The following is a 24,991-nucleotide window of genomic DNA, read 5'->3' on the forward strand; positions in this document are numbered from 1 at the left end:
AGGCTGGGACATCCCTGATGCCATGGCCACTGTTGTCTGAAAAGACCCACTTGCAAGGAAATGGAGCACTGACAGCACCTGCACGTCAGGGGGGATTCCAGTCGGATGGCGGATTGGTGACATCAAGTCTGGCTCCAACTGGGTACATAGTTCCTGGATTGTGGCACGGTCAAACCGGTAGGTGACGATGACATGTCTCTCTTCCATTGTCAACAGGTCCACCAGCGGACGGTACACCGGCGGATTCCGCCATCTTCTCATATGTCCCAGCTGACGGTGCCTACGAAGGACAACAGCGAAGAACCGGTCATTATTCCTCCAGGTATGTACCCACAGTTACACACAAGACTACACCACTCACAAAACCCTTCCTGTGTGTGTGTTGAGTGTAGGCCTAGCTATGTGTGGCGCAGTAGTAAATGATGCCATGTGGGCCCCTGAAATGGCGGCTGCCTGACCTCTAAACTGGGACAATGGGATTGTGGGGTAACTGCGCTGGCGTTGCACACCGTCGCGGTAGGCGGTCGTAGACCGCGGCGCAATGCTGCATTGGTTAACATTGGACCCTATGGGTCCCAGGAGCCAATGAACTGGTGCGTCGGCGGTGATGATGCGCACCGCCGCGGACATCACCGCCGCGGACGTCACCGCCATTTTCTATCTGTTCAATCACTAGATACCTGACCTTCGACAGGAGAGGACCTACACTGCAAGTGCTGCTGTGACCTCGGTCTGGAAGCGACGGTGGCTGCTGCGTCTGGGGAAAGGGCCTCTGTCTTCACTGCACAGGAGTTGGAGAAACTGGTAGATGGGGTCCTCCCCCAGTACACGCTACTCTACGGTCCTCCAGACCAACAGGTTAGTACACAGGGAGCACGTTGTATGGGCTAGGCCTGGGTGGAGAGGGCTGGTTGGAAGAGGGAAGGTGGCAGAGTTCATAGAACAGCAATGCATGGGAATGAATGGGCCACATGTCCAGAGTAGGGAGGGGGCCACTCACAACGACGGTGCAGTTGGTAATGACTGTCCCTCTTCCATTGTGCATGTCATGTAGGTCAGCGCCCACCAGAAGAGGGACATTTGGCGTGCCATCGCCAAGGAGGTCCGGACCCTGGGGGCCCACCAGAGACGGGGCACCCACTGCCGTAAGAGATGGGAGGACATTCGCCGCTGCAGCAAGAAGACGTGGAGGCTCAGCTGGGGATGGCCTCCCAACGTGACCCCCCTGATGTTCCGGATCCTGGCGGTGGCCTACCCGGAGTTGGATGGGCGCTTGAGGGCATCACAGCAGACACAAGGGGGTGAGTACAACCTCATTCTGCTGACTTTGCGTGCAGTGGAGGTGTCTGGGTGGGGGAGGTGGGCTGTGGGTGTCCCTAGGCCAGGGCGAGTTAGGTAGGCAAGGCCCCTCCGTAATGTAGGCCATGTGGCACTCTACCCGACCTCAGCAGAGTGCCAACTCGAGGTACAGTTGTCCCTGTGGCATACATGTGCGCAGATGTCCACCACTGCCATGTAGGCCATATCCCAGAAATTGCATGTGCAGAGAGCAGGAGCACGGCGTAATGCAGGGGGCTGCTGCGTCTGTCATGTCCGCCAACGGTAGCGGTAATCCATGCACTAAAACTCTCTTTCTTCTGTCTCCCCCCCTTTTTCTGCTCTCCCTGTCCTTTTGTACATCAGCATCAACAGGTGGAGGTACAGTGGCACCTGAGCACGAGGGAGCTGCATCCCATATGGCCATGGAGGGCCAAACCACCGACTCACAATGCACCAGTGGGACGGAGGGCGAGGGGAGCTTCTCTTCGGCCACCGGATCACCAAGCAGCGACACGGACTCGTTCGCCGATGAGGGCTCCCTTGAGGTGGTGGCACCATCAGTGACCCCCACCTCTACAGGTACAGCCGCCACCTCCCCTACCAGCACTGCCCTCCCAGCAGCCCCTCAGCGTTCGCCCCATGCCCGCTCACCCAGGAGGGTGGGCATCACCTTCGCCCCAGGGACCTCAGGCCCTGCCCCAGTCACCCCTGCTGCCCTCAGTGAGGAGGCCATTGACCTCCTCAAGTCACTCACCGTTGGGCAGTCTACCATTGTGAATGCCATCCAGGGTGTAGAACGAGAGTTGCAACACGGTAATGCATTCCTGGAGGGCATTCATTCTGGTCAGGCTGTCCTTCAGCGAACCCTGCAATCTCTGGCATCAGCACTGATGGCAGCCATTGTCCCTGTGTCTAGCCTCCCCCCTCGACTTCCTCCACCCAGACCCAAACTTCTGTACCCCAGCCCATCCCAAGCACACCTACAGACCAGCATGCACACAAGTCAACACACACAAGTAGCTCAAGCAAACATAGGCACCACACACACCACAGGCACTCATGCAAGCCTCACCCACATACAGACACAGCAACATCCACTGCCTCCACTGTGTCCCCCTCCTCCTCTTCTCCCTCCTCCCTCCCAGTCTCGTCTACACACACAACTGCATGCACCACATCTACAGGCACCATGAATCGCACAAGGACACCCAGCACCACACGCCGCTCACCTGCACTCACCACCTCCACTGCCATTTACACATCCCCTGTGTCCTCTCCCAGTGTGTCTATGACGCCCCCTCCCAAAGTACACAAACGCCGGCAATCACTCACCCAATATCCATCCACCTCATGACAGCCTCCAGTACCTGCACCTGCACCCAAAACACCTAAAGTGACACCTCCAACAACCACCTCCTCTTCCTCCACTCCCAGACCCCCTCCAGCTACCCATCCCAGTGTTCGTCCAATTCATCAGTCCCGTCGTAACGCCTCAGCCAAAAAGCCACCAATACCAGTGGTGCCTGTTCAAGGTTTGTGGAGTGCACTGGCCACCAGGGCAGGCAGTAGGACCCGGAGCCAAGGCACTGGCAGCCCACCCCCTGTAAAGCCTCTAAAATTGGACAGTGGACGACGGGACCATGTTAAGACTCTTGGTGGGAAAACAACTGACATGGGTTCCAAGGGGATTGGAGAGTCAGCTGTGACTCCACCAAAGGTGGGGAAGGGCCTGAGGAAGTCTGCCCAGCCTGTTGTGAGTGTCACGGTGGAGAAGTGCGCCATCATTTCCGGCGGTCGACACACAACCGCCAGCACCGTCGTCACTGGTCCAGAGACCACCGCCAGAGTCACAGCCCAGGAGGGCCCGAGTATCGTCACTGGTCCAGAGACCACCGCCAGAGTCACAGCCCAGGCGGGCCCGAGTATCGTCACTGGTCCAGAGACCACCACCAGAGTAACAGCCCAGGAGGGCCCAAGTATCGTCACTGGTCAGGAGACCACCGCCGGAGTCACAGCCCAGGAGGGCACAAGTATCGTCACTGGTCCAGAGACCACCGCCAGAGTCACAGCCCAGGAGGGCCCGAGTATCGTCACTGGTCCAGAGACCACTGCCAGAGTCACAGCCCAGGAGGGCCCGAGTATCGTCACTGGTCCAGAGACCACCGCCAGAGTCACAGCCCAGGAGGGCCCAAGAATCGTCACTGGTCAGGAGACCAACGCCGGAGTCACAGCCCAGGAGGGCACAAGTATCGTAACTGGTCCAGAGACCACCGCCAGAGTCACAGCCCAGGAGGGCCGGAGTATCGTCACTGGTCCAGAGTCCACCGCCAGAGTCACAGCCCAGGAGGGCCCAAGTATCGTCACTGGTCAGGAGACCACCGCCGGAGTCACAGCCCAGGAGGGCACAAGTATCGTCACTGGTCCAGAGACCACCGCTGGAGTCAGTGCTCTGGAGGGCCCCGGCTGCCACAGCCCCGCTGGGCAATGATGGAACGTCATGCCACACACCAATGCCCAGTGTAGAGAACGTCATGCCACACACCAATGCCCAGTGTAGAGAACGTCATGCCACACACCAATGTCTGTATCAGAACCGCCATGTCAAAGCACCGCTGAACAGGGCAAAGACCGCCATGTCAAGGCACCGCTGAACAGGGCAAAGACCGCATGGCATAGCACCGCTGAACAGTCAAGAACTGCCACGGCAAAGCACTGCTGAACAGGGCAAAGACCGCCATGGCAAAGCACCGCTAAACAGTCCAGAACCGCCATGTCAAGGCACCGCTGAACAGGGCAAAGACCGCCATGGCAAAACACCGCTGAACAGGGCAAAGAGCGCCATGTCAAACCACCGCTGAACAGGGCACAGACCGCCATGGCAAAGCACAGCTGAACAGTCCAGAACCGCCATGTCAAGGCACCGCTGAACAGGGCAAAGACCGCCATGGCAAAACACCGCTGAACAGGGCAAAGACCGCCATATCAAAGCACCGCTGAACAAGGCACAGACCGCCATGGCAAAACACCGCTGAATAGTCCAGAACCGCCACGGCAAAGCAACGCTGAACAGGGCAAAGACCGCCATGTCAAAGCACCGCTGAACAGGACACAGACCGCCATGGCAAAAAAGCACAGCTGACCAGTCCTGAACCGCCACGGCAAAGCACCGCTGAACAGGGCAAATACCACCATGGCAAAGCACCACTGAACAGTCCAGAACCGCCATGTCAAGGCACCGCTGAACAGGGCAAGCACCGGGTAGGAATGAATGGCCCGCCACATCAGGCATCCTTATCCCATGTGCAGCTGGGACAGTGACAGGACAGGAACTTTCACGGGGAGACTCATCCAGTCTGGGCACAAGTCCCCCCCAGTACCAGTAGAGACCTGCATCTACTTGAGAGACTGTGGCTTTGCACTCCCCAGGATGGTACAGTGGGCAGACCACCCACTGGAGAGACTTGAGAGACTGTGGCTTTGCACTCCCCAGGATGGCACAGTGGGCAACCCACCCACTGTAGAGACTTGAGAGATTGTGGCTTTGCACTCCCCAGGATACATAAATGGGCATGGAGCCCCATCGTGGATCTGGCTTTGCACTCATCCGGCTGAGGTGCCCCCCCTTCCCTTCCCCCTGAGGTGCCTGTAGTATTATAATCTGATGCCCCAGCAGTGTTCTCTCCGATTGTGGTCAGGTATCCTTTGTGGGCCTCGCCCATGCATTTTTGGACTGTTGGTCCACGGACATTGTAATTTACATATCTGCACCACTTCTCGTATTGTATATATTTATGACTGCTTTTCAAATATATATCTGAATATTTTTTTATGACATGTATATTGCCACATTACAATGTTTGACCGAATTTCGCATTGTCTTTTCATTCTTCCGGGGGGACTGTGGGTTGTTACTGTGATTTTTGTGAATGCATTGGTGTGTATGTTGTAAAATGCGAGGGTGGGGGTGGGGGTGTTTGGTGGGTGTCCCCCTAACTTTTGCCTCCCCCCTCCCTGTGTTGTAGGTGCAGTACTCACCGTTGTCTTCTGCACCTACGTAGCTGTTGGTCGTAGAGGGGCAGAAACACAAGGGCAGGGAGTATTTGGAGTTCCGGCTCCATGGAGTCCTCGTTCCTCGTGGGATGTGTTAAGGTGAGCGTTTTCCCATAGCAAAAGCTGTTTCCGCCGTGTTTTTATCCACAGTGAATCCGCCCCGGAAAAGATGGCAGATTGGCGGGTTGTAATAGTGTGGGCGGTACATTGTCTTCCGCCTGTCTGTTGGCGGTGACCGCTGCTCTGCTTGTTTGCACCGCCGTGGCGGGCGGTGTGTTAAAGTGGCTGTCTTTGTTGGCGGTTTCCGCCAGGGTCATAATTCCCTTTTTTTGTCCGCTGGACTGTTTGCGGTATTTCCGCAGCTTTAACACCGTCCGCCAGGGTTGTAATGACCACCTATGTGTTGTACAATGTTTAAAAGAAAATGAGGATCAAACCAGAGAGTTTTGTCAATCTCCTGGAGGTCAACTCCTGATTGCTCTACAGAGATTTTTTTATCCTGTGTCCTCCACTACTTTAGCATACTGAGTGAAGTGGATTCTATCGGAAGCAGGGATCGATACTTCCAAATTTGGGGCTCATTCTGTTAGAGGGGCCATGATGTCAAAAACATACTCTCTTGGGTCTCAATTACAAGACATAATGAGGGCTGCAGATTGGTTGGCAGATTCTTCCTTTAAGAAATTCTATTATAAACCCATTTTGGATGTGTCCTCCATTGTATTACAACAGTTTTAAACTAGCATAATCTGAAGCCTCAGGTCCTGACAAAGAATACAAAATTTTCTAGCATTCTCGTCCAGAATTTTTTATTCTATTAAGGACACAGAAGGAAGGATTATCCCACCCTAATAGTAATCATTCCCATCCCTCCTTTAGTATCTGGGAAAACACAACATTAAAAAAAGGAAGCCAGTGACCATGGCCTAGAAATTGTCGATGATTTAAAAAGCAAAACAGTCCACCAAAATTACAGAAACAAGCATTCATCAAACACATGCACACATTTTATTTAATTTGCACACAAATATAAATAAAAAATATAACATTTAATTTTAATAGGAAGGTTGGAGCTTTTCTAAATCCAATTGAAGCCATACATCCTACATACTATAGTCTGTTTGATGCACCTGCACTGCTCCCATAAATCAATCTGAGGATACTAATTAATTTTTTAGCCTCCACTTTAAAATTCTTGACATTTACAATACATGTTAAAATGTTCAGTTGTACATTTAGTTACTTTATTTATATACACTGTATTAATCTGTTAATATTATTTTATTTTCTAAGAAGTCACAGACCACGTGAGGAGACTTCAGGGATCCTCAGTGGACCCCGGACTACAGGTTGGGAACCACTGCCCTAGTATATAAATATTGTAATACATATGTATATTCTCCCAGGTTTCCCTCAACAGTCTTAATTGCCCATCACTAAACAGTTTGGATGATAATGTAGCATACTGAAAATCGGATCATATGCACAAAAGAGCCCTTGGAAGCTAATGTTTTCATTTAGTACACTGATTGGGTCCAATAAAAGTCACTCCCATCAACTGTGGATGCCCAGATGTATTTTCTAAAATCAGGTAGACTAAATCCATCCATTCTGCAGGATCCAGTGTTGCCTCTAGATGTTATAGTATTCTGAATCCCCATATATTTGTTCCAGATGTTGATGTAACCTAGCTTAAAATGTCTGAAAGTAAAACGATTTGCCATAGTTATGAAAGCCGACAGCAGAAACTGAATGGACAGTTTCAACCACCAGAACAGGTTTGATGGTTTCATTCAATCTTTATAATTAGTCACAACCAACTCATTAAATGCGTTACATAACAGAATTTCTGTACTCCCACCTATCTAAATGTTTGCACTTATTTTATTGTGTGAGAATTGTTAAAAAACTGAAACCTCCGTTTATTTACACTCATTCTGAAACAAGAGCATTCTCCAAAGTTTAGAGACGGTTCATAAATAGTACAAAGGGTTGTTTTTGGAACAAGCATGTAATGAGAGTTGTTTATCTCAACTGCACAATTTTAATGTCACTATATACGTATCTGTTCTTACTGGAGTTATCAAGAATTCCTTTTCCGAGATATTAGTACCAGATAAAATAAACAGGGCATGTATTCGTCCTATTCATCCTTTGATAGGGGAAACCTATTTGGAGATCTTATAGCCCTTTAGTTTTCAATTATAAAATCTGGAAAAATTTTAACTTTTCAGTTGCAGGGTGACTTACAATCCCATACACTACAGGGAGGCTTTTATTTTGGCTTTCACACAGCAAGGTGAACTGAGTCAGATTGTCTGCATATATAAAGTAGTTTGCCCAAAAAAGTGAGCTTGATAAATATGATAAGTCGACTTTATTACACCTCTCAGTGCATCCTGGATCATGAGATTCTTTGTGGCTGCCTAATGACCATCCTTCGCTTATCACTGTCATCAGCAGGCCCGTTTGTGATATTTTGTTTAAAAGAGCACTTTGTATAACCCTGAATGGTTTTGCCTCTAAATTGTGTCATAATATTTGTGGTGTCCAAGAAGACTCAAGCCTGCTTCTCCAAGTGTTGAACAAACACGTACAAGCTCTACCTGAGACACATCAAGTTTAAAGCATGCATGCACTCTAAAGGCATTTCATTTTTAAACTGTTCTGTCAATTCTCAGCTGACACAATTTACTTTCAGGTTCCGTATAGAAACATTCACACTTCAATGAAAATAAATTATTATTCTTAGCTTGCACATTGCCAAGATTGAGATTTTATTCTGCATCATCTGACAAAAATGCATACCTGCCTCACAGTGCTAATTGCCTACCATGATAGTTCAAGCCCAGTTTAAAGTTAAAGCATTTGTTTTAGATTCTGCTGTAAGGTGGATATTGCTGCCACCTCAATGCTATAGTTCTTCTGACTCAATCAAATATTGTTTCTCCTAAGTCCACTCAAGATCACTTGAATAGCATGGCATGAAGCACAAGACATATTTTGACTCACACTCATTTCCTCAAGGAAGATATTCCAAAGCACTAATTCCACTACGATCAGATTGTTAAAAATACACATCCTGTGACTAAATCTCCCAAGAAGAGTGTTTTTTGCTCTCTCTATAAGGTGTACTTACTGTCAATAAAGATCAGGATGAATTTCAAAATTCTGAAATTCTAATAATCGCCAATGGTGGCACTCATACATGTACACTCCAGGCTATTAAACCTATTTGTATGTACACAAACAATGCCTCGTTTTGTGGGGTCTGTCAGTTTCATTCTGGAGAGGACAAAACCCTTAGTATCACTACCTTATTAGTGTCACTGAATCAAGTTGCATTCTTTGTTGGATACCTCTGTAAGTTATGTTGCCATGGAATATGCTTATTGTAAAATTATTTTTTACTTACTGGGCAAGGACCAATTAGCCTGGTATCACCATTGTGTAAGCATTGATAAGGAAATTGTAACTCTTAATGTTGTGAAACATGAGCTGGCAATTATAATATACAGGTTTAAACAATCCATCTGTACTCCCAAAATTAATTTACAAATGAAATGTTATTTTAATATTTATCTTTTCTGTGCCTGCTTTTATCAGTTATGTTTCATTGTCATATGTGAGGAAGGGAAATTTCCCACAACAGTGCCAGTTTGAGGTTCAGTAATCTTGATTTGAATGCTATGCATTTATATAGCAATCTAACATGCATACCTGGCCCATTCCCTGGATGTTGCAAACTGGTTTGAAAAAGTTGAAAATTGCAGAAAAACATAAATGTTTCATTTGTTTGCAGCAAGTGCAAAATGCTTGTCACAAAATATGTCTTGTTTCAGTTCTGTGACCTGGCAAAGCCCAACAGGCGTTACAGAAATATGGTCTCCAGTAGGCTTTGCTCATTATATTGATTAGCATAGCCAGCATTGCAGCACTGTGCCACGCACCTCTGAAGAGCTAATGAGGAATGTCTGGTACCATAACCAGTGCACCAGGCATCTTGATTCTTGGCTTCAAAACCCCTGAAGTAATGAACTGGCTGAAGTGAGCTGTTAGCGTAGCACCCTCCTGTCATCTTAACTTTTTATGGCTAGAGGTTGGTGGCAGGACTCTCAGGTCTCTACAGCAACATGCATTTCGTAGTGATCAACAATATGTGAGGTAATTGACAATAGGTGAGGGGGTTCAAAAGAGAGCAGGTGCTACTGGGGAGAGATGCCCAATAGTACTGGTAACACAGGTAAGTGGATCGTGGAGATTGTACTTTTTTCTGTATGGACGTTTTGGTGGCCCATGAGAATGGGTGACACATAGAAAAGGCCAAGCAAAATAGGTGCGACTGGGAAGAAGGGAACAGGAGAATGGGTGCCAGTGGAGGACGTTTTCCAAAGAATATATTTGACAGAAGGACGTGGGGTTATGACAATGGAAAAACCTCAAGACATCTACTAAAAGAGGCAGAGTCATTAATATACCAGCTGAGTCCAAGGCTCACTTTTGGTAAGGCCTTGTGTTGTCCTTGTGTCATGAAGTTGACCAAAGGCAACGTCAATTCTTAAGTGGAATTTACTTAGCCCCGAATGGCCATTGTGACCCACCTTGCCTGACTTTGTTAAGAAATGTAATGCAATGCAGAGGCTTGAAAAATCTATTTATATGAAGTTGAAAGGATGTTGTGGTTCTGATTTTCAGTCTTAAAACAACTGATTTTCAACGCAGTATCATCATAATGTGTACCAAAAACTTGACATGCCAAAATGTAGCTAAATTGACTAACCATGTGCCAAAGCTTGTGCAGCTTTGTGAAATGGTGTCAAAGTTATAGGTAAACAGAAAATCTTTGAATGGAAAATGAGATACTTGTTAATTACAAAGGATGATCATGGGCTTCAAAACTGTTACATGCAAACTTTAACTGATCAAACAGGAATTTCCTCATGTAGTTAGTCAATTTCTATATAAAGTCTGCTCAATGTTATTGGTGTGTAGTAATAACAATACTTTGTGCTAAACTTACTTTACTGTCACTTTTAATTGTAAAATACAATGTGTATCTGTGAATGATTTTGTCGTGTTTTAAATAACTGCATTCTGATGGAAGCAAAGCAGGTGTCAGGTCTGGGATCATCCCACATAATCACTATTGCTGTTGAAAACATATTTTAAGTGAGCCATGCAATTTTAAGGGGCTATGGTATTCCAGCTCTCATCATTTTAAAAGTAATATATGTTCTTTAGAATTACAAAGTAAAATTAAGAACAAAACAGAAACAGTGCACTTCACTAATAAAACAGAAAATCTTTGAATCATTCAATGAAACACTGTTTGAAATGTGACTGATGTAGCAATTCTGTTTCAATATGAAATTAGACTAAACAATATCAGTAGCGAAAGGAAACAAATGCATACGAATTTTCTACAGGGTTGTTCATAGTATTAATCAGAGATTTGGTAAATGGATAAGAAACTGATAGCAAACTAAGAAAACATCTTCACATTTCTTTCAGTTTTATTCTCTTTTCAATCAATTTATTGTTACCTTGGTAGAGGGAATTGCTTCAGCTCCTCACTCATTCTTGTCACTCACCTGTCTAGCAACAAAGCCCAGACAGTCTTACTGTGAGCAAAATCTCCAGGGATGGTCCTCGGACTAGAAATGGCAAACATGGCCTGTCTCCTTATATATTGGAGTTTGTTTTTTTATATTTCACTTCATCCTTTTGTTCATATGAACAATCAAGCAACTATAAGGCTAGGAAGCTGGCAAGGCAGGCGTTACTCTTCAACATGCAACCATGTTTATTTACGTTTTTGTTTAAAGTTTATATGGAACATACTAGAGCCGAGGGCATCAGAACAGATTACATAAATATTTGTACATCGAGAGCAGCGGTTATATGAAATATCAAAATGAGTACATGTAAGGTATTTTCAATCTGCGACAACCATTTCAGAAAAAAAGTGTGGTAATTAATTGCGTCAAAATTTATTTTAATATTTCTGCTGACAACGTAATTGCTTACTCCATTAATATGTTTTTAAAAATGATCTCAAAGATACTAGGGATGGGAAAAACTCCAACATATTTTACATTTGGCTGCAAACAAGGTGTTAAAAGCAGCTGTGATCCTAGTGTAATGCAGAAGTGATAAGGAATGTGAAGTCGACAATAACAATATACACATTGCTGCATTCATCCCATAGGACAGTCTAAGTGTGATGCCGATTCTCATCTGTAATGAGAAATTCATATCAGTGCTTTGGTCTATTATATGAGGTCAAATACTCACATCTGTAAATTATACAAATATTGCAAAGAACAAAAATCTTCTGTGATTATTTATTGGCATGTGAAAGCATGCTAAGTGCCTCCATAAAATCATGAAACTCTGACTTGGTTGGCAACATTTTATTACATACAACTGGAGCGTTTTGTTATACATATAATACTTATCATGCAATACAGTGTAAACACTGTTTCTAATCTTATTACAGTCTAATTGTGTCATAATTTGTCACCAGTTGTAATACATATACTTTGATAATCTAATGTAAAAACCTTTTACAGATATGTTATGCTGTCATACTGTCCCCTGACAGAGACAACAGGCAGTGTGAATTGCAGGTAATGGAACCGAATTAGCTGTTTACTCAAGGGAAGACAGAACCAGATTTTAAGCTTGTTTACAAAAAAAATTCCCTTCTGAAATGAACATTTAGTAGCAGAAAGAGACATTTAACTGCAGTATGTGTGGTTTTTCCTTGCCTGGAGATTATTATATGAAAGGCACACATATAAAGGCACACTCCAAATACAGCAGTCATTGGATGTGATTTACATGGAACAACTTCAAAAACATTTTGGCCAAATTACAAGTTGCAGAATGGTGTATATAATTTTGCCCTACAGATTCTGCATTCCTTCTACATATCTGCAACCATACTATTTTCTTTATTGGAAAGATCAATAAACCATTGATTTAACCTTTTTGGAGAAAGGTATTAATGTAACCATGTAACAAAAGGAAGAAAATACCTTGTGCCACATATTAGAAGAATATTGCGAGGCACATTGTAAATGCTTCATCCTTATTCCTATATCTGGTTACTGCTCTCCCCAGTAAGCTCTATGGAAGTTGTGTATCTCCTAACCAGAGCAACTCAATGAGAGGTGTTGTTACGTGGAAAAAATATAGCTTTAGACATAGCAGCACTTGGAAAAGATTAATCTTTTTCAAAAAGATTTCTTTCTTCTTCGCATAGTACAGTGATAGTGGAAATATTTTTTAGAAGTGGTTTTGTTAATTTTTTATTCAAAGAGCATAGGTATTCTTTGACAATTAAGGCTAACAAAACAGGAGGTGGGGCCTGCAAAGAACATGCAGCCCTCCTCCTGGACTCACTTAAGCTAGGTACTGTGCTGAGGGGGCACCCCTGGAGCTTGCAAACCCCCAACCCTCCCTCCTCGGCACTGCGGGGACCTTTGTTACACCACTGATATTGATTGCTAATAAACTGTTTTATCCTAGCTGCACCTTCCGAAGTGTAATACATTCTGCCAGACTTGGCAGCGTAACCAACTCAAAGTTGTTTTCTGGAGCTGAAATTCTTTGGATAAAAAAGACACAAGCCATGTGGCAAATATCGGTAGGATAAAATATATTCAGGAACAAAAAAAAACACCAAGCCATTTGTATTCAATTGCGCCCCTGACTGTATGGTATTTCCATTGATAGCGTTAGACTATGATGTTTGTCTATATTTAACATTTTTCACCTATGTATATAACCCGAAGTATTGCTGTGCTCTTTGAAAAAAATAAATTACAACTTTATAGGTCCACACTGATTTAACTAATACATTTACACTCAGAGAATGGCTGCCTGGGTTCAGTGCTAAAAACAGACATATGAAATATAACAGTATGCTAATCTGAAAACATTAGTATTGTAATGCGAACACAAGTGCACATACAGCAACATTAATCAAGCATTGTCAAAGCCAGTAGGTCTAGGCTCCATAGGTCTTTGCCAATGGTTTTTTGTGAATGCCTGCATCATGACATATGCACATGCATGCAGAAACATGGCCGGTATTCAGGCATTAGAAAATCTATTCCCCGATGACTGTCAATGTGTACGTGAGTGTCACCACATACTCATGGGTGTGCACTTTGTTAGGGCCCGCGCAGAGAGAGACTCGCTCTAGTCTCTCCGCTGATATGTTCAGGAGAGGGGGCAGTGACGACACGGGGACAGGATTGGAGACAGGTAGCTGGGGGTGGGACTAGGGGAGGGAAGATAAAAAGGGTGTGGGGGGAAGGACCAGCCTCTTTCCACACCGCTCATTGCGCGGTTCGAAATTTGGTCGGTCCCTAGGGAGGCTTAGGTTTTTTCAAGTGCGTGGAGGCAAGTGTATTCAATTATTAGGCGGTCGGGCATCAGGTTTGTCTTTGCTGAGCGCTTTTCACATATTTTCACTGCAGCTTGCATCAGCGCCATGGCAACAAGCCACGACGCTGAGGCAGTAAGGACCGCGCTTCACGTCCTAGGCGAAGCTGGGCGAGCCGATCTTCTCAGGCCTGGTGTACTTGACCAGGCCTGGGTCGGCATGGTGCAGCCGACGCGCAGCTAGTCAGGCTGGGTAGCGGCAGTTGTAGCTACATGTGCTTCACTGGAGAGGGCCAAGAAGCCCAAAAAATCAGTGGGGGGCGGGCGTGAGGTGCGTCCACCCCCAGAAGTTAAGTGGAGGAAGGGGAAGCTGGTCTGTGGGAGGGAGAGCCAATTGATGAAGGGGGTGTGGGGGAAAAATATGAGGGTGACCTTGAGGGCACCCAAGTGCAGCTGGTTGATGCTGGGACGCTGCACATTGACCAGGGAGTCCAGGAGCTGCCTGGGCCCAGTATAGATGTGGCCCCTCTGGATCTTTCTCCACCAAAAGATGGCTCTCCCATGGAGAAGACCACTGTGCCATCAGTGAAAAAGAAGGGCAAGAATTCCACTAAGTCAGGGGTGGCCCAGGCAAGGCCAAGGCAGGTAATGGGCAAGCAAGGAAGGCTGGGGGTGGCGGGGTGGTACCGGTTGGGTCTGAACTTGGGGGGTCCAGGCAGGGCAGGTTCGATATGAGTGAGGCATGGGACCTGGAGGCCAGACTACAGGAACAGCTCCGTATAGTGGTGATGACTGAAGAGAGGTGGGCCCAGCTATGCAGGGACAGGGAAGGGGCGGGGGAAAGAGGCAGGCAACTAAAGAAGGCAGCAGAGGGTTCAGAGAGTATGGGTCCTCCGCCTCAGGCAATTGGTCGGGGTAGTTGGCTTTAGGTACCCCAGGTAGAGGCAGGGAGGGGCCAGTAGGCTTGTGCAGCTGGAGGGTTAGGCGGTGCAATGAGCACCAGTGGCGCACATGGCCACGATGTGTGCAGACGGACAATGCCAGTGTTTGAGACTGGCAGAAAGAAGACAATGCCAACGGGGCGCAACACAGCCTCTGAACATTGGTCTGAAGCACTAGAGGGGTCTTTGGCGGCCTTCTCTACACTGCTGGATCAGGGTCAGCACAGAGATAGTGTGCGCCATGAGGGTCAAGAGGAAGATTTGTCGCATTATATGCTGATGAGTGGTGGCGTTGACAACAGGTTGGAGATGGAGGATGAGGATGTGGCGGAGCTCGATTATGATGAGGAGAGGGATGAGTGAGTGGACGGGGAGATTCAGGAGGCAGAGTTGAGCAGCAGGAAAGGGAGGGTGAGAGAGCGCAGGAACGGCGCAACCCCTTCTTCTGTTTCTATTTTACAGGATCGTGTGTCTGGTGGCGAATCACAAGAGGTGCGGCAAGGTCTGGCACGCGGTCGCGGGTCACAAAAGGTTTCATGGCCTTTGGGGGCACAAGGAAGAGGTAAGGGCCCATAGTGGTCAGTCTGGCGGGATGATTCGGGTTTCAGGGGAGCCACTACACGTAAGTTTATAGGGGTAGATGATTTTTTGGTTCATGACATGCCTGCGGAAGGGGTCATGCAAAGTGGGGACAGTGGAAAGGCTCAGTATACAAATACCACAGCTGGGAGTGAATCTTGAAGCAAGGTGACTGGGGAGGTTATGGGGTCAGAGGATAAGGATGGGGGGGACACAAGAAGCGGCTCCAATACATGGGTCTGGCTATGCCTTTGGGTTTGCATGTAGCGGACAAAATGAAGGCTAGGATATGGAAGCATGAATATATAGACGTTTTTAGGCTCCTACATAGGGACATACAAGCCAAGGAGGGCTCCAAGGACGAGGAGTGGGGGCTAGCGCATAGACCAAGGGTTCCAATTACAATGGACAATTGGACTTTCAGCATTTTTAATTTTCGCAAGCATATGCTGTGAGAAGTTCCCAGATAGGGCCAGAGCGCTATTCAAATACATGGATATTATGAGAAAAGCCCAGATGCACTTCGGTGGCTTTGCCTGGTTGAGCTATGATGAGGAGTTCTGGGCAAGGGTGAGTGTCAATCCTGATAAGCCATGAGGAGACGTAGATCCGGAATTATGGATGCAGTGGATGACGTTGTCACAGTCCATGGAGTCTACTCATACCGCAAGCAGCCTGCCAGTGCTTTACAAGCATTTTCAGGTCTGTCCCGCCCAAGAATGGGCAGGTGTGGGTCAACAAACCCTGGTACCCACAACAGGCGCCTGTTGAAACTTTAATACAGGTTTCTGTTCCAGACAGCCCTGCAAGTTTAAGCACGACTGCTCCAAGTGTGGGGGACGGCACCCGGTTACACAATGTTTTTCCCTCTCCAGCCCAGCTGAGCAATGGAGAGCATCCAAAGGAAGAGGCATGCAGGGTGCTCCTGCGCCAAAGGGCTCCTACGCCAATTAAGCTGGAGGCTCTTCTGCCCTGACTCCATAACTATACCGATAAGGCCACGGCATGTAAGTTAGCGTGGGGTTTTCAAGAAGGTTTTCGGGTCAGTTATCAGGGTCCACGAATGAGGCGGTGGGCAGACAATTTGCGGTCTGCCAAGGAAATGCTACAAGTAATAAAAGACAAAGTGGCTAAAGAGGTGTCTTTGGGCAGAATTGCAGGGCCTTTCTATGAATGGGCAAGTAAAAATCTTATGATCTCCCCTTTGGGAGTAGGGCCGAAAAAGACGCCAGGTGAATTTCGCCTGATTCATCACTTGTCATGGCCGGAGGGTGCCTCTGTCAATGATTTCATTGCACCAGAAGATACTAAAGTGGTTTATGCACCTGTGGACGATGCCATAAAATTGGTCAGGGGGTGTGGCAAGGGAGCGGAGTTGGTGAAATGCGACATCCAATCGGCCTTCAGGCTGCTGCCTTTACACCCGGAGGATTTTGACTTGTTGGGTATGCAATTTTATGGGGCCATTTATGTTGACAGGGTTCTCCCAATGGGTTGCGCCATTTCTTGTGCGCTTTTTGAAGCATTCAGTACTTTTCTACAATGGGTTTTTGTCAAAAGGAGTGGGCATCATACAGTGACTCACTATTTAGATGATTTTCTTTTTGTTGGGACAGCTAGTTCCGGGGCTTGTGGGAAGGCTCTGTTTGCTTTTCAGGAGCTATCACAACAGGTGGGGGTGCCTTTGGCTCCCTAGAAGACTGAAGGGCCACAGTCTGTTTTAACCTTTTTGGGCATTGAACTAGGTTCAAATGCTTTGGTTGCCAGATTACCAGCGCCTAAGGTCAAAGAAATGCTGGAATTTCTGTGTAACATGCGGGTCTTGTGCAAAATTCATCTGCACGCAACACAGAAGCTGGTGGGTTACCTTAACTTCGCTTGAAGGGCGGTCGGGGGGGGTAGGACGTTCTGTAGGCATCTGGGTCTAGCTATGTCTGGAGCGGTACTGCCACACCACAGAATACATGTGTCGGTAGGTTTGAAAGAAGATGTCAGGGTGTGGAGAACCTTTTTGACACATTTTAATGGCGTCTCCATGTTTTTCTGCGAAGACGAGACAGTTTGGCAGGTGCAAATCTTTTCAGATGCAGCAGGAGCCACAGGTTTTGGCCTTTTTTGGGATGGTAGGTGGTGTGCAGATCCATGGCCCAGACAATATTCACAGCAGGGGAGGAGCATTGCTTTCCTGGAATTCTTTCCCCTCCTGGTGGCATTGGCCGTATGGGGGCATGAGCTCACTAACAGGACAGTGGTTTTTCAGGTTGACAACATGACAGTGGTTGATTTAGTCAACAGACATCGGGCGAGGGACGTCAGGGTGTTGCGCTTGTTGCGCCAGTTCATGCTTCGATACTTGTCTTTAAATGTAATTTTTAAAGCTGCTCACATGCCTGGGATATACAACGGGATTGCAGATTCCCTGTCTTGTTCATAGTGGCAACGTTTTCACAGCCTGGCACCAGGAGACGAGCGGAACAAGACAGCAGTCCCGGCTGACATTTGGGAGTGGGGGGGCATGATGATCACGGGGCTGGTGGAGATGTCCTTAGCGGAATCCACTCAGTGAAGTTACCGGCTGGCATGGTTGGATTTTCAATCCTTCAAGTTGTTTTCAGGACATTTTTGGTTGCAGAATGCTAAAGAACTTGAGTTACGCACTTTGCATTTTGTGCTTTTCATGATACAGAAAGGTATGTCTCCTGCTACCATTGGTGGTAAATTGGCAGGGAATTCCTTTTACGGGAAGTTGTTTTTTGGTTATGATCCAGCTAGGGACGATATGTTGGGGAAAATGCTGGAAGGTTGGGGTCGGATCAGATCAGTTTCAGGTAGGGCAGCAAGAGGGCCCATTACTTTTGACCTGTTGCTGGAGCTATTACATGTTTTGCCTGTGTGCTGCACAGATGATTACGAGTTGGCGCTTTTCCGTTTATGCATGGTGTGGATATATTTTGGTGCCTTCTGAGTGTCAGAACTGTTGGGATTAAGGAGAGAGGTAGGTGTGCAGGTCGGGGAGGTTTGTCTGCATGGAGATCATTTGGGAATTTGGCTCAGGTGATCCAAGACTGATCAGTTAGGGAAAGGCAAATGGGTGTGGCTGAAAAAATGTGGTAATGTGGTGGCTTGTCTGGTTTTGGAGTGGCTGAGCTTCCGAAGTGAGGGGTGTTTTGAGACAGGAGTTATTATGCATAAGTCTGGGGCTAAGCTTACAAGTTTCCAGTTTCTACATGTTTTGAGGACAGCTTGGAGGCGGACAGGTCACCAAGCTCTTGATTTTGGCACACGTTCATTTCGGATTAGGGCGGCTACTGCTGCGGCACACTTGGGTTGGGACTGGACAAAGATTAGAAACCGTCAACAAAGACAGCCACTTTAACACTCCGACCGCCACGGCGGTACAAACAAACAGCGCGGCGGTCACCGCCAACAGACAGGCGGAAGACAATGTACCACCCACACTATTATGACAGGCCAATCCGCCACCTTTTCCGGGGCGGATTCACAGCAGATAAAAACAAGGCGGAAACAGAAATTTCGAAGGGAAAACGCTCACCTCTACACACCCCACGAGGAACGAGGACCCCATGGACCGGGAACTCCAAATTCTACCTGCGATAGTCTTCCTGCTCCTGTACCAGGAGCATCAACGCAGGCGGCAAAGACCACGGTGAGTACTGCACCTACAACACAGGGGAGGGGAGGCAAAATACAGGGACAAACCCACGCAACACCCCACCCCCACCCTCACCCACTACAACACACACACTAATACATATCTATACATTATAGTTACACCCCCAAACCCCTCGGAAGAATGCAAAGACCAGAGGAAATGATTGTAACCATTGTAATCTATTCAAATACAGTACTATAAAATATATATATACACTATAAACAAATATATACACCAATAATACAAGTCCAGGTATTGCACCATTTCTAGTCTGTGGACCACTGGGCCCAAAATGCATGGGCGAGGCCCACAGTCGATACCAGATCAAAACAGAGAGAACACTGCAGGGGCATCAGATAGAAATACAATAGGCACCTCAGGGGGAAGGGAAGGGGGGGCACCTCAGCCGGATGAGTGCACTGTTCAATCCTGGGGAATGCAAAGCCACAGTCTAGCAAGTCTCTACAGTGGGTGGTTTGCCCACTGTTCAATCCTGGGGAGTGCAAAGCCACAGTCTCTCAAGTCTCTACAGTGGGTGGTTTGCCCACTGTTCATTCCTGGGGAGTGCAAAGCCACAGTCTCTCAAGTTTCTACAGTGGGTGGTTTGCCCACTGTTCAATCCTGGGGAGTGCAAAGCCACAGTCTCTCAAGTCTCTACAGTGGGTGGTTTGCCCACTGTTCATTCCTGGGGAGTGCAAAGCCACCGTCTCTCAAGTTGATAACAGTCTCCATTGGTTCTGTAGGGGGGCTGGTGCCCAGAGTGCTTCATCCTGTGAAGGACAGAGGTAGTGGATGGATGTCTCCACTGGTTCTGGAGGGGGACTGGTGCCCAGAGTGCTTCATCCTGTGAAGGACAGAGGTAGTGGATGGATGTCTCCACTGGTTCTGGAGGGGGACTGGTGCCCAGAGTGCTTCATCCAGTGAAGGACAGATGTAGTGGATGGATTTCTCCACTGGTTCTGGAGGGGGACTGGTGCCCAGAGTGATTCACTCACCCCGTGACGGTCCCAGTTGCGTCAGTGCCCCTGCCGCTTATGGGCTAGCGGTGCTTGACTTGGCGGTGCCCTGTTCAGCGGTGCTTGATTTGGCGGTGCCCTGTTCAGCGGTGCTTGATTTGGCGATGCCCTGTTCAGCGGTGCTTGAGTTGGCGGTGCCATGTTCAGCGGTGCTTGATTTGGCGGTGCCCTGTTCAGCAGTGCTTGGGTTGGCGGTCCTTCATGGCCCAGCGTGGCTTGTGCTGGCGGTCCTTCATGGACCAGCGGGTCTTGTGCTGGCGGTGGCCTCCTGGGCAGCTGGGCTGGGGCTGGCGGGGCCCTCCTGGGCAGCTGGGCTGGGGCTGGTGAGGCCTCCTGGACAGCTGGGCTGGGTCAGGCGGTGGCCTCCTGGGTAGCTGGGATGGGGCTGGCGGTGGCTTCCTGGGCAGCTGGGCTGGGGCTGGCGGGGCCTTCCTGGGCAGCTGGGCTGGGGCTGGCGGGCCATCCTGGGCAGCTGGGCTGGGGCTGGCGGGGCCCTCCTGGGCAGCTGGGATGGGGCTGGCGGGGCCCTCCTGGGCAGGTGGGATGGGACTGGCGGTGGCCTCCTGGGCAGCTGGGATGGGCTGGTGGTGGCCTCCTGGGCAGCTGGGATGAGGCTGGTAGGGGCCTCCTGGGCAGCTGGGCTGGGGCTGGCCTCCTGGGCAGCGGGGATGATGGCGGTTTTCATTGCCGTGCTGCTCTTCCCAGACTTGCCGGGTTTCTTGTGGCCCTTTCCCACCTTGGGAGGTGTCACAGCTGAGTCCACACTCCCACCGGGACCCCTGGGAGCGGCTTTGGTGGCTGGAGTCTTCCCCCTCTCACGCCGGGCACTGGCCAGCTTCTGATGCTTCACAGGGGGTGGACTGGCTGTGCTGTGGCTCTGTGCCACACTGGCTGTCCTGGTGGCCAGTGCACTCCATATACCTGTGAATACAGGCACCACTGGTCCCGGAGATGTTGTGGCTGAGGTGCTAGTTCGGGACCTATGAGATGGACGGGGTGGGGGAGGTGTGGGAAAAAGGTCAAGGCTGGACAGAAAAAGTTTTGTGGACACACTGGGACGGGTAGCTGGAGGGTGTTTGGGAGTGGAGGAAGAGGTGGTGGTAGTAGGAGGTGTACGTTTGGTGACTTTGGGTGCAGGTGCATGCGCTGGAGGCTGGCGTGAGGTGGATGGCTGTTGGGTGGGTGTGTGCCTGCGTTTGAGTATCTTGGGAGGGGGCGTCACAGACACTGGGAGAGGACACCATGGGGACGTGTGAATGGTAGTGGGGCTGGTGACTGCACGTGAGCGGGTTATGCTGGTGGGTGTGCTGGTGAGGGACGTAGTGGCTGTAGAGGTAGTGCATGCAGATGTGTGTGTAGATGAGACTGGGAGGGAGGAGGGAGACAACGACGAGGGGGACACAGTGGAGGCAGTGGATGTTGGTGTGTCTGCATGTGTCTGATGCTTGCGTGAGTGCCTGTGGGATGTGTGGTGATTATGTTTGCCTGAGCTTCCCTTGTGTGGTGAGGTGTGTGCAGGCTGGTCTGATGTGTGCTTGGGATAGGCAGAGGTACAGGGGATTGGATCTGGGTGGAGGAAGTTGGAGGGGGGAGGCTAGACACAGGGACAATGGCTGCCATCAGTGCTGAGGCCAGAGTTTGAAAGGTTCGGTGAAGGGCCGCCTGAAAAGAATGAATGCCCTCCAGGAATGCATTAGTTTGTTGCAACTGCCTTTCTACACCCTGGATGGCATTCAAAATGGTAGACTGCCCAACAGTGAGGGACCTGAGGAGGTCAATGGCCTCCTCACTGAGGGCAGCAGGGGTGCCTGGGGCAGGGCCTGAGGTGCCTGGGGCGAAGGTGATGCCCACCCTCCTTGGTGAGCGGGCACGGGGTGAAGGCTGAGGGGCTGCTGGGAGGGCATTGCTGGTAGGGGGGTGGCAGCTGTACCTCTAGATGCGGGGGCACAGATGTTGCCGCCACCACAAGGGAGCTCCCATCAGAGGCCGAGTCCGTGTCGCTGGTCTCAGCTCCTGTCCCCGCCATGGAGCTCCCCTCACTCTCCGTCCCACTGGTGAATTCAGAGTCCATAGTGTGGCCCTCCATGGCCATGTGGGATGCAGCTCCCTCGTGCTCCGGTGCCACTGCTCCTCCGCCTGATGATGCTAATGCACACAAGAACAGGGAGACCACAAAAAGGGGGGGGGGGACAGAATAAAGACATGTTGAGTGCATGGATTACCGCTACCGTTGGCGGACAAGACAGACACAGAAGCCCTCTGCACTACGCCGCGCTCTTGGGCTCTGCAGTGCAAATCCTGGGAAATGGCCTGCAAGGCTATAGACGACATCTGCACACATAGATGACACAGGGGCATGAATAGCTGTACTTGGCACTCTACAGAGGTAGGGTGGGGGGCCACAGGGCCGTGCCTTACGGATGGGCCTAACCTACGGAACTCGCCCTGGCCTAGGGAAACCCACAGCCCTCCTCCCCCACCCAGACAACTCCATTGCGCGCAAAGTCAGCAGAGTGAGAGTGTACTCACCCCCTTGTTGTCTGCTGTGATGCCCTCAAGCGCCCATCCAACTCTGGGTAGGCCACCGCCAAGATCCTGAACATCAGGGGGATCATGGTTCGACGGGCACCCCTCCCACGTTGGGAGGCCATCCCCTGCTGAGCCTCCGCCGTCTTCTTGCTCCAGCGGTGAATGTCCTCCCATCTTTTCTGGCAGTGGGTGCTCTGTGTGTGTAGACCCTCAGGGTCCGGACATCCTTGGCGATGGCACGCCAAATATCTTTCTTCTGGTGGGCGCTGACCTTCATGAAATGTACAGGGGAAGAAGAGAAGTCATTACCAACTGCACCATCAAAGTGAGTGGCCCCCATCCCTACCCTTGCCATGTGGCACATGCACCCACCGTCTTTCATGCACGCAGATCTCTGCCCCCTTCCTTCTTACATCCAGCCCTCTCCACACAGGCATAGCCCATACAACATGATCCCTGTGTACTTACCTGTTTGTCTGGAGGACCGTAGAGTAGCGTGTACTGGGGGAGGACCCCATCAACGAGCTTCTCCAACTCCTCCGATGTGAAGGCAGGGGCCCTTTCCCCAGACGCACAAGCCATTGTCTCTTCCAGACTGAGGTCACAGCAGGACTTGCAGTGTAGGTCCTCTCCTGTCGAAGATCAGGTATCAAGTGATTCAACAGATAGAAAATGGCGGTCACGTCCACGGCGGTGCGTACCATCACCGCCGGCGTACATCGTCATTGGCTCCTGGGACCCATAGGGTCCAATGTTAACCAATGCAGCATTGTGCCGCGGTCTCCGACCGCCTACCGCGACGGTGTACAACGCCAGCACAGTTACCTCACATCCCATTGTCCCAATTTACAGGTCAGGCAGCCGCCATTTCAGGGGCCCACATGGCCTAATTTCCAACTGCGTCACACATACCTAGGCCTAGTCTCAACACACATACAGGCCACCTTTTGTGTATGATTGGTGTTCTGTGTAAACTGTGGGTACGTACCTCTGAGTTGTTTGACTCTGTGGTCGCTGTTGTCCTTCATAGGCACCATCCGCTGGGACATGTGAGGAGATGGCAGCATCCTCCGGTGTACCGACTGCTGGTGGACCTGTCGACAATGGAGGAAAGGCATTTGATAATCACCTACAGGTTTGACCGTGCCACAATCCAGGAACTGTGTACCCAGTTGTAGCCAGACCTGATGTCAGCAATCCGCCATCCCACAGGAATCCCCCCTCAAGTGCAGGTGCTATCAGTGCTCCATTTCCTTGCAAGTGGGTCTTTTCAAACAACTGTGGCCATGGCATCAGGGATGTCCCAGCCTATGTTCTCAAACGTATTGTCCAGAGTGTTGTCTGCCCTGCTGAAACACATGCGGAGCTACATCATTTTCCCTCAGGTGGAGGATTTGCCTACAGTGAAAGGTGACTTCTATGCCCTTGGACATATCCCCAACATCATAGGTGCCATTGATGGGACCCATGTGGCTTTGGTTCCCCCCCCCCACAGGAGTGAACAGGTGTACAGAAACCGGAAGAGTTATCATTCGATGAATGTACAGATGGTATGTTTGGCAGACCAGTACATCTCCCATGTGAATGCCATGTTCCCTGGCTCAGTGCATGACGCCAGCATCCTGCGGAATAGCAGCATCCCTTATGTGATGGGCAACTCCAGAGGCACTGTGTGTGGCTATTAGGTGAGCCCCTGGAAGCAAGGCAGTGGGAATGGTTGTCTGGGGTTATCCCTACAGGTTAGTTTGTGTCTAACAGTTGTCCCTCGCCATTTGCAGGTGACTCTGGGTACCCCAACCTGTCATGGCTACTGACCCCAGTGAGGAATCCCAGGACCAGGGCAGAGAAACGCTACAATGAGGCCCGTGGGCGAACTATGAGGGTGATTGAGCGGACCTTCGGCCTCCTGAAGGCCAGGTTCAGGTGCCTCCACATGAGAGGTGGATCCCTATTCTACTCACCAAAGAAGGTGTGCCAGTTCACCGTGGCCTGCTGTATGCTTCACAACTTGGCTTTGCGACTACAGGTGCCTTTTCTGCAGGAGGATGGTCCAGATGGCGGTGTTGTGGCAGCTGTGGAGCCTGTGGACAGTGATGAGGATGAAGAAGAGGAAGAAGACATGCAGAACAGGGACTCAGTGATCCAGCAATATTTCCAGTGAAACACAGGTGAAAATACATTCCTGCCTACTACATGTACTTTTACACTACTACCTCTCTACTGTCTGTCGTTTTCACCCAGTGTATGGTCACTGAGTTGTCACTTTCCCTTACGGTTTCACAGATGTGGGTCCCAACGTGTGTCATCTGCTTAGATTCCTCATGGACTAGAGCTGTGTGACATAGGTATGTTGACATTACTATTTCAAGAACATTTGGTCACTGTAATAGCAAATACACTATTTTGAAATCACAGACAGACTCCAGATCATTTTGTCATTTAGGTGTGTTTATTTAAATGCAAAATATTGGAGGGGGAAGTTAAATGGT

This window comes from Pleurodeles waltl, chromosome 2_2 (assembly GCF_031143425.1).
Source record: "Pleurodeles waltl isolate 20211129_DDA chromosome 2_2, aPleWal1.hap1.20221129, whole genome shotgun sequence".
Lineage (NCBI taxonomy): Eukaryota > Metazoa > Chordata > Amphibia > Caudata > Salamandridae > Pleurodeles > Pleurodeles waltl.